The 15507-nt window shown below is 42.9% G+C and overlaps 1 protein-coding gene across 2 annotated transcripts in view; it reads right to left on the bottom strand.

Moving 5' to 3' along the window:
- LOC124605820 (high affinity cationic amino acid transporter 1-like) overlaps positions 1-15507 on the bottom strand; it is a 180389-nt gene that overhangs the window by 100645 nt on the left and 64237 nt on the right. The gene's annotated exons all lie outside the window — the stretch shown is intronic.

Genomic DNA, 15507 nt, shown 5'->3' on the forward strand with positions numbered 1-15507 from the left:
CCAGGACATGATATGGCATGGACTTGACTAATGTCTGACGTAGTGCTGGAGGAACTGACACCATGAATCCTGCAGGGCTGTCCATAAATGTGCAAGAGTACAACAGAGAGGAGATCTCTTCTGAACAGCATGTTGCAAGGCATCCCAGATATGCTCAATAATGTTCATGTCTGGAGCCACTCTGTAGCAATTCTGGACATGTAGGGTGTCACACTGTCGTGCTGGAATTGCTTGTGTCTGTCAGAATGAACAATGGACATAAATCGATGCATACTATGCTTATAAAATTGTTACAAGGAAACTGTTTACTAAATTATAATTTTATTGAAGCATGAAAAGTCCTGTATATTATATACATTAAACATATCAACAATTATGGAAACGATTATTGCTATTCACTGTAAAGATGACACATTAAGTTGCAGACAGGCACAAGGAAAAAACTGTTACACATTTAGCTTTCAGCCATCATCTTCTGAAAATAAAATACACACACATACACACAAGCAAGCACACCTCCGACTGTCTCAAATCATAAACATATTTTCATTACAAAGTACAGTAAACTCTTGATTATACACAATAATTGGGGCCTTGAATAGCATAGATAGTCAAATTCTATGGATAATCCACAATTAAAGGGCACAGTAAAATATTAGTGTTGTTCAAAAACAAAAATTAATTATAATATCATAATTAAAATTAATTAACTATTGTTTATAATAATAATACTTTAATCATAATATACTGTGTGAAAATACTGAACTTAAAATAATACAGTACAGTCCAATTTCACATTACATTACACTTCACTACTTTGAAAAAAATAGTCTTGGCTTTATTTCTGGCTCAGTAAAGCAGCTTGTCTTTTGCATATCACACTACAAATGTTGTGACTGGTTGGTTCATTGATTTGGGGGAGGGGACCAAAATGCAAGGTCATCATTCCCATCAGATTAGGGAAGGAAATCACATTTGCGTGAAATGATTTAGGGAAATCATGGAAAACCTGAATCAGGATTGCCGTATGTGGATTTGAATGTCGTCCTCCCGAATGCGAGTCCATGACATGTGTCCATGTGGCACAAATCAATTATGGAACCATGTTCAAAATATTATGCAGTCCATCCAGGCCTCATTGTGGTGCAAATAATGGACAGATAAATTATATAATTTTTTTCCTTCGAAACAGCATTGCACCACCTCAATAATTCAAATTTTATGCATCCCCATCTTAGAAATGCAAGCATTTTCTTGCTGTTCCAGGTATTTCATTAACCCTTTGGCCCATTGATGTGCTGGTGCATGACTGATTACTGTTTTTGGAATTAGTGAAATGTTCTTGTCTTTGTCACTGTCATTCACCTCCTTGGGTTTCCTTTGTACTCACTGAACAATAGTACTGTCACTCAACAGCTCATGAGCTGGCTCTGTGCAGTCAACGTCAAACCATTCAAAAATATTTTCCTTGTCATTATTTGCATATCGTGGAGTACTTTTCAAAACACCTGCTAACATTGCTAATGAGCATCTTCATCATCATTAGAATTACTAATTTCATCAATTTTAGGAGTATCGTTTTTTCATGTCTTGGCTATGATTGTTTTATCTTTTCCTTCAATGCTTTATAAATTGTATCTAGTATAGTTATTTGTTTCCAAAGTGTTGGAGGATTGCTGTCCTTATCAATAATTTGTTGTAGCAAACTTCCTCTATAAATTTTATTCATGGCAGCAGTGGCATGTTGATCCATTGGCTGGATTAAGTTATCACATTAGGGGGTAAGTATTATACAAACATCATCCATCCGATTTCAGAACATTGTCATTCAGATGCAATGGTGCATTGTCCAGCAACAATACAGCCCTTGTGAGTAGACCCTACAACATTAAATATCCTTGCACCTGTTGTTGTTGTGGACGTCAGTCCTGAGACTGGTTTGATGCAGCTCTCCATGCTACTCTGTCCTGTGCAAGCTTCTTCATCTCCCAGTACCTACTGCAACCTACATCCTTTTGAATCTGCTTAGTGTATTCATCTCTTGGTCTCCCTCTACGATTTTTACCCTCCATGCTGCCCTCCAATACTAATTTGGTGATCCCTTGATGCCTCAGGACATGTCCTACCAACCGATCCCTTCTTCTAGTCAAGTTGTGCCACAAACTTCTCTTCTCCCCAATCCTATTCAATACCTCCTCATTAGTTATGTGATCTACTCATCTAATCTTCAGCATTCTTCTGTAGCACCACATTTCAAAAGCTTCTATTCTCTTCTTGTCCAAACTAGTTATCGTCCATGTTTCACTTCCATGCATGGCCACACTCCATACAAATACTTTCAGAAATGACTTCCTGACACTTAAATCTATATTCGATGTTAACAAATTTCTCTTCTTCAGAAACGCTTTCCTTGCCATTGCCAGTCTACATTTTATATCCTCTCTACTTCGACCATTGTCAGTTATTTTGCTCGCCAAATAGCAAAACTCCTTTACTACTTTAAGTTTCTCATTTCCTAATCTAATTCCCTCAGCATCACCTGACTTAATCCTTGCACCTGTGGCACAAATAAAATATGGAACCATGTTTGAAATATTAAGCAGACCATCAATGGCCCATTGTTGTGCAACAAATAGACAGGTAAATTATGTATTTCATTTCCTTTGAACCAGCACAAGTTTTTAACTTCACCTATTAAACCAACTTAACTTTATGTGGTCCCATACCATTAACAAGGTTATTCTTTTCTTTCTAGATTTATAACCAGGAGCTCTTTTCTCACATGCACTAATTAAAGCTTTGGATCAATGCATCCAGGTAGATGCAGTATTTCTTGATTCTCAAAAATCATTTGACTCAGTGCCACACCTATGCTTATTATCAAAAGTAAGATCATACTGGGTATCAAGTGAAATTTGTGACTGGATTGAGGACTTTTTGGTAGGGAGGACACAGAATGTTATCTTGGATGGAGAGTTATTTTCAGACGTAGAAGTAACTTTGGGTGTGGCCCAGGGAAATTTGTTGGGACCCTTGCTGTTCATGTTGCATACTAATGGCCTGGGAGACAATGTTAGTAGTAAAATCAGGGTTTTCACAAATGATGCATTTATCTTCAGTGAAGTGAAAGAAGCTGCATAAATATTCATTCAGACCTCGATAAGTTTTAACATGGTGCAGAAATTGGCAACTTGCTTCAAATGTTAAGAAATGGAAAATTTTGCACCTCACAAAATGAAAATATGTAGTATCCTATGACTATAATATCAATGCACTGGTGGAATTGGCCAATTCTACAAATACCTGTATGTTACACTTCATAGGAAAATGAAATGGAATGATAATATAGGTTCAGTCATGGGTAAAGCAGGTGGTAAACTTTGGTTTGTTGGGAGAATACTGGGGAAAGTGCAATCAGTCTATAAAGGAGATTGCTTACAAATCACTTGTGTGACTTGTTCTAGAATATTGGTCAAGTGTGTGGGACCCATACCAAAGAGGACTAACAGAGGATATTGAGAATGTACAGAGAAGGGCAGTGCAAATGGTCACATGTTTGTTTAATCCATGGGAGAGTGTCACAGAAATGCTTAAGTAACTGAACTGGAAGTCTTGCAGATAGACATAAACTATCCCCAGGAAGTCTATTAACAAAGTTTCAAGAAACAGCTGTAAATGATTACTCTAGGAATATACTACAACCCCCTAGATATCAATCACTTAGGGATCTTGAGGATAAGTTTAGAATAATTACTGCATGCACAGAGGCACTCAAATTATCATGCTCCCTTCACTCCATATGTGAATGTAATGTAGATGTAGGTGTGCTACACTCTGTCTCAAAAGCTAAAGTGGTTGATGGTCAGCACTTCCAAAACAGCCGAGTTTTGTTGCATTGTATATTTGCTCCAGCATCAAATTTACCCATGAAATAAACCCCTGGAAATCATAACAAAATTCAAAGGCAACCTTATTATCCCTACTTAACTTTTCTCTTCAGATGGCAATCTCTGGATACCATGACGCTGTTTAAATCTTCTGAACTAGCCAGAAGATGCATTAAAATCTACTTTGTTCCTCAAGGTTTTGAAGAACAACTGGGCCTGTTTGGCAAATATTGGGCCAGATACTTGTATGCCCTCTGCTTGTTTCTGTTGTAACCATTCCAGCATAGCTTCAAGCACTTCAGTGTAAGCACACATTTTCATAATTTTCCAATTTGATTAACCTTTTAAAAGTCAGACTGTTATCAAACTGCATTATTTTGTCTTTGTTTTTCTGAATATCATGGATTATAGTTTCACTCACATAGGAAATCAATGCCAGATTTTGTGTACTAATTCTGCTTTCTTTGAGTTCATGTATTACTGCCAGTTTCTGCTGTATCATTAACAGGACACACATTCACTTTCAGACATTGTTTGGCACTAATGGAAACCAATGGCTATCTTACCTAACAATCAAAGTGCAGCACTTGCAGTGTTCAGGCAGCTCATTGTTTACTACACTCATGTTGCAATGTAAGATGATCACTCACCTGCAACCACTCAGGGTAAAAGAAAACTTTTCAACAGGAAAAAAGTGGGGTAATAGGCCATGGAAAATCTGTGAAGCAGATAATCTCCCACAGATAATTGAGAGTTTACTGTAGTGTCAAACTTGTTGCAATACATGTAAATATTCTGTTAACACAGATGATACAAATTGGAAATGAAATTAGGTAATCTATGATGTTAACATCTCAATCATAACCTTTGAATATGAAGCACATTATCATCGGCAGTTACACACATTATATGCTGACTACCTCTATCATGTAACTAGGTAGTTATGATACCAGCCGAGGTTTTTAGCATGTTCTTAGAAAACAGTGTGTGTAAGACAAATTAAATTAACAAACCTGAGTCACAGACAGGCACAACAAAAAAAACTGCTAACAAGAAAACACACACACCCACACACACACACACACACACACACACACACACACACACACACACACACACACACACACGGGTGGGGGCGAGATAACAGGGTAGGGACAGGGAATGGCAAAGCACTGCCTGTGTGGGCATACAGGTTGAGCTGCAGAAAGTGTAGGGAAGCTAGGTACAGTCAAGTGCTCAGACTGAGGGCCTCAAATGGAGGGAGAGGGGCAGGAAATGAGAGAAGTAAAAAGACTGTGACTGCATAGGTGGAACAGAAGGCTGTGTAGTGCTGAAATGGAAACAGGGAAAGGGATAGGTGGGTACAGGACAATGACTAATGTAGGTTAAGGCCAGAAGGAATACGGGAATGTAGGATGTATTGCAGGGAGAGTTCCCACCTCTGCAGTTCAGAAAAGCTGATGTTGGAAGGAAGGATCCAGATGGCACAGGCTATGAAGCAGTTGTTGAAATGAAAAATGTTTTGGCACGCAGCGTGATCAGCAACTGGGTGGTTCAGCTGTTTCTTGGCCACAATTTGTCAGCGGTCATTAGTGCAGGCTGACAAGTTGTTGGTTGTCATGCCCATGCACAATGCAGCACAGTGGTTGCAGCTTAGCTTATAGATCACATGACTGGTGTCACAGGTAGCCCTGCATTTGTTGGGATAGGGATGCTTGTGACTGGACTGGAATAGGTGGAGGTGGTGGTGGTGGTGGTGGTGGTGGAAGAATGTATGGGAGAGGTCTTGCGTTTAAGTCTATTACAAGGATATGAGCCATGAGCCATGAGCCAAGCCACTGGGAGTAGAGGTTGTGCAAGTATGGACGAGTATATTGTGTAAGTCTGGTATCCAGCTGAATAGCATTGTGGGAGGAGCAGGAAAGACAGTGAGTAGGACATTCCTCATTTCAGGGCATGATGAGAGGTAGTTGAAACACTGACAGAGAGTATGATTCAGTTGCTCCACTCCTGGGTGGTACTGAGACGTGAGAGGTATGCCCTCTGCGTCTGGATGGTGGGATATTGAGTGGTAATGGGTTACTGGAGAGATAAGGCACAAGAGATCTGTTTCTGTATGAGGTTGGGAGGGTAATTATGGTCCGTGAAGTCCTCAGTGTGACCCTTGGTATATTTTGAGAGGGACTGCTTATCACTACAGATGTGACAGCCATGGTGGCTAGGCTGTACGGAAGAGACGTCTTGGTATGCAATGGGCGGCAGCTGTCAAAATGGAGGTACTGTTGGTGGTTGGTGGGTTTGATATGGACAGAGGTACTGATGTAGCCATCTTTGAGCTAGAGGTCAACATCAAGGAAGGTGGCTTTTTGGGTAGAGGAGGACCAGGTGAAGCAGATGGAGGATAAGGTGTTGAGGTTTTTCAGGAATGTGCATAGGCTGTCCTTATCCTCAATCCAGATGACAAAGATGTTATCAATGAATCTGAACCATGTGAGGGGTTTGAGGTTCTGGGTCGTTAGGAAGAATTTCTACAATCTGTTATATTAGGCAGGTTATACTGAACTTTATTGGTAGCTAAACGTTTTATGCCCATAGGAAAGTTGTTGAAAATGAGTTGTTCCTGAACTATGGGGACCTTTCTTGACCTTGGTAATTAACTTTAAATCATTATGAAGATCATTCTTGTTTCTAGTATCGATTCTGAGACTGAACTGTTAATTTGAAAAAGATAAATATTACTTACATCAAATTTTGGTAAGTGATTTCTGTCTATTATCTGTGAATAATTCTACACAAAGCAATATTACTATGTAACAGCCTTATGCAGTTTCTGACATTACCCATCAGATCATTTATAAACATGTATGCACTAATGATCCTCTCTTTGGGAGTGCCCAATGATATTCTTCATATCCAACAACTTATTTCTATTGAGAATGACATATTGAGTTATATTTATTAGGATGTCTTGAGTCTAGACACAAAGCTCACACAGTATTTCAAAAGTTCATGTTTTGTTCATTGGTCAAAAGTGTGGAACTACATCAGTTACTGTTGTAACCATGACAGGGATGGTCGCGGGATTGCAGCTAACGAAAACACGGCGGGACCAAACGGGAGTGGCCTACGAACAAACAAGATGGACAAACGGGAATGGAAGGACAAGCACGATGACAGACAACCAACCAAGACACCAAGATCAACAACAAAGTATTAAGCAATGGGGTCACAAGAAATAACATCTTGAAATCAAAACAATGTCCACTCATATACAGGATGTAGCACACGCAACGTAAACACGATATCTGTAAATGAGATATCAACTGACTCAATGTGAATACCAGACTGCCTCGCTGAGTGAGAGGCAGCCGCCTAAATACGTAACAGAGTATGTCGCTACTGGCCGCTAAGATAAACGTTAGACTCAGGACCAGGAGCGTGTGCAGCCACAGCTTACGGCGCAACTGCTGCAGAGACCTCTAGTGGTCATCGAGTTCCATGCCATGTGGCATGGATTCAAAACCCGTGGCACTCAGTACCAGATCCCTCCCCCCTGAAACTTGGGCATAGGGGCAAAAATGCCCCGGACAGTGCTGCAGTGGTCGGCAGATGGAAGAAGACCCGGACTCGTCAACTGCCGTTGTCGGGGAGGTAGGGACATTCAATGTGTGCATGAGAGCCAACCCAGAGGCCAGGTTGTCAGAGGGAGCCTCTGATCCACCTGGGGGCTGGAGGACTGGCAGCAGACCCACAGGGAGGCAGCAATCGGGGGCAGTGGTGGCGACTTGAGGACCATGTCTGTACCCGAAGGAGGGGTAGTGCAGGAGGAGGCAGCGGTGGGAGTCCCGCAGGGGCACATGGGTGGAGCTGGTTATGATGGCAGTGCTCCACCTCTTTTGATGTCAGCACTGACGTCACATGCTGCCCATGGGTCACGATGACCATGGCAGGTCAGGTGTCCAACCTGCCATGCTCCCATACCACACAGGCCGACATGGCCGCGCGAGGGGCGTAATCCTGAGAGGGCCAGGAGCAGGGGTGGGAGGGTGATGGCATCAGCAAATGGAGCAGGGTCCATGGCTGCTGCCCATGGAGGAGCTCCACTGGACTATTCCGACAATTGGCATGGTGTGATATGTGCTCAAGAACAGGATGAGGGCCAATGTGGTTGGAGATGTTTTGACCGCCTTTGTCAGCTGTGGTTTAAATGTGCGGACAGGCCTCTCTGCTGCACCATTGGAGGAAGGGTGGAAAGGTGGGCTATGGATATGTTTGATACTGATGACCTGACAGAAGTCGTGCAAGGAGGATGGATGCCGTGAATTGGGGGTCATTATCGGAGACCAATGTGTGATGCAGAGCCTCAATGGTGAGAACCTGGGCCAGGGCCATGAGTGTGGCCTCTGTGGTGGTGGATGCGATGCGGACAGCATATGAATATTTGTAGTAGGCATCAATGATAAGTAACCACATGGACCCCAAAAATGTGCCCGCAAAATTGAGGTGGATGTAATGCCAGGGCCGGTGAGGCATAGGCTAGTGTGCAAATGACTGAGGGGGGCTTGCCTGATGACATGCACACATAGTGCACCCATTGGCCACGTGGTCAATATCACCATCGATGCTGGGCCAATACACATTCTGGCAAGCCAAAACTTTCGTGCAGGACATACCCCAGTATCCACGGTGTAACAAACTGAGCACGTGACGTCGAAAATCTGGAGGGATGACCATTCAATGGGCATCCAACTCTGTGGCCAACAGGACATCATCAACCATGGAGAGCCTGTGGGACAGGTGGCACCAGGGGCTGAAGTTGGTCTGCATCCAATGAGTAATATAGGAGGGCCAACCGTGGACCACGTAGTGAAGAACCTGCTGCAAGATAGGGTCTCAGCATATAGCCGTGGCAATGTGAGCAGCCATAAGAAGCAGACCATCCAGTGAATCCTGGTGGGTGGAAACAATGTGAAAGCAGAGGACCTGCTGTTGTTCAAATATAGGATTGGGCCTGCTGGGAGACACGACAAAGCGTTCACATTAGTATGGTGGGCCGTGGGCTTATACTGGATGGCGTAAGTGTAATTCCATGAAAATAACGCCCAGTGCTGGAGACATTGAGCTGTCTGCTCTGGAAGGTGAGTGTGGGGTCCAAACAGAATAACTAAGGGTTTGTGGACTGTCAGGAGGGTGAACTTTGCCCCAAAGAGATAGATGGGATATTTTTGGATGGCGAACACTACTGCCAGGGCCTCCTTTTCAATCCAGGAGTATTTACGTTGTGCTGGGGTTAACGTCTTAAATGCATAAGTGGTGGGCTGCTCTGAGCCATTGGTATTCCAATGTGCAAGGACTGCCGCAGTGCTGTATGCCGACGCATCAGCTGCCACAACCGAGGGATGGTCCAGAGAGAAGGGAGTAAGACGAGGGGCGGACTTCAGCATTCCCTTTGAATGGATAATAGCCTGGTCACAGGCAGAAGTCCTTTCAAAAGTCACCCCTTTGCAACGCAAGTGATTGAGGGGTTGAGCAATGGAGGCAGCTTGGGGTAAGAACTTTAAGTAATAAGTAAGATGAGGAAGGGCCTCAATGGCTGCAACGTTGTGACCCGAAGGGTGAATGCCACCTTTGCTAAGCCAGTGGCCTAAGTATTCCACTTCCAGTTGAAAAAAACAACACTTGGCCACCTGACAGTGTAAACCCACAAATTGCACTGTGTGAAATAAGACACTGAGGTTGTGCAAAGGTACCTGGCGGGAACACCTAGTGACCAAGATGTCATCCAGATAATTCATGCAGGCTGGGATAGGCTGCATAAGCTGCTCCAGGTACCGCTGGAAAATTGCCAGTATTGAAGAGACACCAAATGGAAAGCACTTGTACTTGTATAATCTGAAAGGTCTGTTGATAACCATGATGTTCTGGGAATTGGCATCCAAGGGTAACTGGTGGTTTGCCTCAGCCAGGTACCCTCCCCACGCAAGCTTGGTGAGAAGGTCTTCCTGTTGGGGAATGGGGTAAGTGTCTACTAAGGACTGAGCATTGACAGTAGCGCCAAAGTCCCTACACAGCAAAGGGACCCACTGGATTCTGTACAACCACCAATGGTGTCGCCCAAGCAGTGTATGACACAGGCTCGAGGATGCCAGCAGCCTGGAGCCGATCGAGTTCCAGCTTGACTGCTGGCTGTAAGGCCACCAGAATTGGTCTGGTCTGGAAATGTGAGGCTGCACATCCAGCCAAAGTGTGATGTGCACCTGAAAATGTGAAGCACACCTGAGATCCATCACAAACAATGACGCAAAAGCCAAGCACAGATTGTCCAAGTCGTGAAAAGGAACAGCCGTGGAAATGACCTTAACTTCATCAGAAATTGAAAAGCCAAACAGTTGAAATGCATCCAGGCCAAAAATATTTGAAGCCAACAGATGGTCAACAACAAATAGGGTAAGGAGCTGGAGAACATGTTTGTGTGATGCCTGGATGACGAACTGCCCACAAAGGGGAATGGAACCGTTGCCATAGGCGACCAAACACCGAGAGGGAGGTGACAACGCAGGGGAGTCCAGGCAGGTATATGTTGCAATATTAATCAAGGAGATAGTGGCCCCAGTGTCGACCTGGAAACTGACATCCTCAGAAAAAAGGTGGAGTTTGAGGAATAGCTTCTGTGCTGATGGGTCCTCCAGTGGGACAACTGTCTGCAGAGCATGTACTGTACCCTGAGGCCCATTAGTGACAGGACAGGAGCGAGTCGAGTGAATATGACAAACAGATTGGATGTGGCCCTCCTTCTCACACAGCATGCATGTTTTCCAGTGGTTGAGGCCATAAGCTCGAGAGTGTGTGGTAAAGCACTGTGGGCAAATGAAAGTGGGCCATGCAGCCAGTGACACGGGGCGACCAGAGGCTCTGATGCCATAGAGATGTTGGACAAAGAGGAGTCCTGACAGAGCTGGCCTCTGTTGGCTGGGCCACATCTCTGTCATGAGGGTGGAACCCACAGAGACGCATTGAGTGCCGCCACTTGTGGCCACGGCACGAGACAATTGTTAGCTGCCTGAGAAAATTCAAATGAGTGGACAATGCAGAGAATATCTGCCAATGAGGCATTATTGAGTTTCAACGCTGCAGTGCAGACCTCAGGATCAGGAGCCAACTGAGCCACCACATCTGGATCAGGGAGTCTGCCTACAAAGCCTTACACTGCTGATTGGTGCACGTCAAATTGCATTGACGGCTGAAACCCTGCAAGTCTGTGATCCAGGAACGATATGATTGACCAGGCTGTCTATGGCACTGGTGGAACTCCAGCCGAGAGGCAACCACATGGTAGCACTGTGAATAATAGTTTGTCAGCATCAGGTATATCTGCTGGAAAGAGAGAGCCACAGGATCGGACAAGGGTGGCCACTTGCAGAGAAGAAAGAATGTGTCTGGGGAGGCCCAAGACAAAAACAACGACCACTGCAAGGGGTCATCCATGACTTGAAAAACTGTGAAATGTTGTTTCAGTTCATGTAAGTATGTTTCCCAGTCTTTTTTAGCATCATTAAATGGTAGGAAAGATGGCAGACATGGGAAAGCATTGGGCACCCGAGGACCTGGAAGCTGTTGTGGTAATGCATCCCGGGCATCAACTTTGTTCATTAGCAACTGCATGTCTAACTGAAGTTGCTGCTGCTGCATGAGCTGCTGCTACTGTTCCAGAAGACAGACCAACTGAGTCTCCATGCTAACAACTACTGCCGTTTACCGCATCGCCAAAATGTTGTAAGCGCAACAGCAACAGTCGCGGGGTTGCTGCTACCGAAAATGCAGTGGGACCGAATGGGAGTGGCCCATGAACAAACAAGACAGATGAATGGGAATGGAAGGACAAGCACAATGACAGACAACCAACCAAGACACCGAGATCAACAACAAATTATTAAGCAATGGTGTCACAAGAGATAACCTCACGAAAGCAAAACAACATCCACTTATAAATGGGAAGTAAGCACACGCAATGTAAGCACGACTTCTGTAAGTAAGATATCAACCAACTCAATGCAAATACCAGACTGCCTCGCTGAGTGACAGGCAGCCACCTAAATACATAACAGGTCATCAAGTTCCATGCTGTCTGGCGTGGATTCGAAACCCACAGTGCTTGGTACCAGAAATACCTTACAGACCTTAGAGAATATGGAATCAACAGGACAACCAGATACTTTCCAGAAATGTTAGAAACATCAAAAGTAATAACTATTTACAGAACTGGCAAGAAACATAAAGTGATGAACTATTGGCCTCTCACATTATTCCCTTGTTTGTTCAAAGTATTGGAATGCTTAATGCACAAAAAGTTAATAAAGATTGTAAAAAAGGAGACAGTAACTATATAGGTCTCCACATGGCTTTGGACATCAGAAATCAACCAAGAAAGCTGTCGATGAATGCACACACACACAGTTTTGAAATCTTTATTACAGCATATTTTCCATGCAGTCAGCTTTGTCAGTGGAAATTTTACAATCATATTTTGTGCAGTTGGTGCCCCAGAGCCCATAAATAGATGAAAAATGTCATATTTTAGAACCACGAAGTCTCACTGATAAAATAATTCTTTATGAACTACTAGTTTTGCTCATCTGATGTTTTTCAGGTAGGATATATCATAAAATTCTTTACAACAGCCTGCATGATAAATTTAGTAAGCCCACCAGACATGCAACTGGAAGATGCAGATGTATCAATATGCATAAGTTCTCCCACACCTAGCAAGGGCACCTCCTCTGGGGAAATTGCTGATATCCCAAGCCACACCCATGATATTCTGCAGCAGACCAATATAAGATGATCAGGTGCCCGGCTAGCACTCAGTTTTTCCTTTGATCATTGCTATTATCTGACTCTGTCTCTACGAAATAATCTACGAACACTGCTGCTATTTGCATGAACTGGGTTGGACATATGTTTGGACAGAGACTGCCATGATTTCCAATTTATACGTGACTAGAGAGATGGGCCTTCAGCTGCACACCACTTGTTAGTACGTTTTCATACAGTGCTTCTATTTGTTGAACAAGTTGTTTCGACCATCACAAGATGAATCTCTCTGCTTATATTATAACTGTAACATGCATCCACAATGAAGTAGCTGTGCTTGAATTTATATTAATTTCAATCAGGAATTATTATTGACTGGTTTTGTGGACTAATGGACAATTTAATCTGTTCTTACAAAATGCTAATTTTATCTCCAATAGATGTTGGTTGGGCCTAAAGTGACAGTTACAATAACAACATTCTTCCTGTTGCCAGAATATTTCCAGGCAGACTGTTCTAAATAATTTGATAATACCTCATGATGATCAGATTGGAAAGGTGGGTAAGATAGATTTATTTTATCTACACTTCTTAGAGGCTCTGAAATGTGACCTGCCTTTTATAAATACACTTACACACAAAGACAGTCATTATCAAGTAACTCTTATCACACATCTTGATGCAGATATGAACAAGTACATCATAATCCTTTCCAGTTTGACATTATATGCAGACCCATCAATTTAAAAGAAGGTGAGAAGTATTGTGTTGTCACTAGAGAAGCAGTAACAGCAGAATGGATCAGCAAAGAAAGCTCAGTGACTTTGAATGTGACGAGTCATTTTGGCTGTTACCCGACAAGGAAACTCCCCATCGCACTCCCTTCATATTTAGCAGTAAAAGAGCCCAGGGGACAGCAAGTAAAAAACTGAACACGGATCAAGCATGAAAACAGGAAGAAGGTGTGCTGAAATGTGAAAAAAGGCAAAATAGACAGAATGAACAGTCCAAGAAGGTGAAGTGCAATATAGAGCAGCTGGGAAGACAAATAGCATCATAGTTAAATAGTTATGGTGTTGGAGTGCCAAGTGGATGAGCTGTGTTCAAATCTTCCTTGTGCCATTTTTTCCCCTGCTCGTTGCTTTATTCAAATTTGTGTCTGTGTCATGGCATAATATCTGTTTGAAACAGCAAGATGTAAGGTAGTGACCTATAAAGACAGTTGATTCTGTACAACTACTATATTAGCAGCCAAAAGGAAGTGGCTTTCGAATGGGAACCACAAATGTTTGATGACAAGGTGACATGTCAGTGAAATCTGTCACTGGAAAACACATCTGGTGTGTCATACACATCATTAGAGACAGCATGTGTGTCATATGACAGGAATCTCTTATTAATGCAAATAATTTGTATATGACTGGTTAGTCAGTGAGGTGTGCTGCCTTGCCTAATATGGGTGTTCTTATGAACACAAATGTGAATGTGATCTCTCGAAGAGTTATGATGAAAACATAATAGTTTGTCACATAAGCTGCAACAAACAAATGCAACAGTTTCACAATCACACAATTTCTCTGTACTCTGTCAAAACATATGTTGTTAATGTTTTTGAAGCTGTGTTCCATTTTGGAAATCTTTACTCTTGAATTACTTTGTTGTAACATAATTCACACCTGTTTGTTTGTTATTTTCATTTCTGTGAGATGTCCATGTGATATCTTGCCTGCTCTTAAAAATCATCACATTTACTTGCAACAGTAATGTATTCTTACCACATGATTCATCCTATAGCCAATGTATAGTATGAGAACTGCCAGGACTACTGAAAGAGTACAAACTTTTCGCCATGCGGGTTTAGCCGAGCGGTCTAAGGTGCTGCAGTCATGGTCTGTGCGGCTGGTCCCGGCGGAGGTTCGAGTCCTCCCTCGGGCATGTGCGTGTGTGGGCGTGTGTGTGTGTGTGTGTGTGGATAATTTAGGTTAAGTTGTGTGTAAGCTTAGGGACTGATGACCTTAGCAGTTAAGTCCCATAAGATTTCACACACATTTTTGAACAAACTTTTCAATGACCAGACAGGCAGTTCATAGTGTTATGAAAAATAAGTAAATAAATAAATAAATAAATGGCACAAGGGAGTTTTGAACACACCTCACCCACTTGGTAGTCCAACACCATGACCACTTACTTACCCACGATGGGTTATCGTTTTTCACTGCTCTTTTTTGCGCTTGTTCTTGGACCATTCACTGTTTGTATTTCGATTTCTTTTCACAGTTCAGTACACCTTCTTCCTGTTTTCATGCTTGACTTGTGTTCAGTTTTTCACAGGCTATACACTGGGCTGTCTTACCACTAAATCTGAGTGGGGAGTGGCAATGGGGAGTTTCCCTTGTGAGTAACAGACCTATCAGAGACATTTCAGCCCTTCTAAGGCCATCCAATTCAACTGCTGGTGTCGTGATAGTAAAGAATAAATGTGAAGGAACAACTATAGGTAAACATGAGCACGTAGAACTTATGTTCTGACAGATAGGGACCATTGATCGTTGTGGAGGCTATTTGTACAAAATCTCATAAAATCAGTAGAAGGAATCACCCTGTGGTTCTGAAGTGTTACTAGCAGTCCTGCTAGCTCAGTAACTGTATAGGGGGTTGAAAAGAATGGGGTACAATGGTTGAGCATCTCCTTGCCACACATTTTGATAGTCACTCCTAAGCAGTTTTTGAGACGGTGCAAAGAGCAATGCCCCAGTCAGTGGATGACTTGAAATTAGTGATCTGGAGTGATGATTCATGCCATACACTG

This window comes from Schistocerca americana, chromosome 3 (genome assembly GCF_021461395.2).
Source record: "Schistocerca americana isolate TAMUIC-IGC-003095 chromosome 3, iqSchAmer2.1, whole genome shotgun sequence".
In the NCBI taxonomy this organism is placed as follows: Eukaryota; Metazoa; Arthropoda; class Insecta; order Orthoptera; family Acrididae; genus Schistocerca; species Schistocerca americana.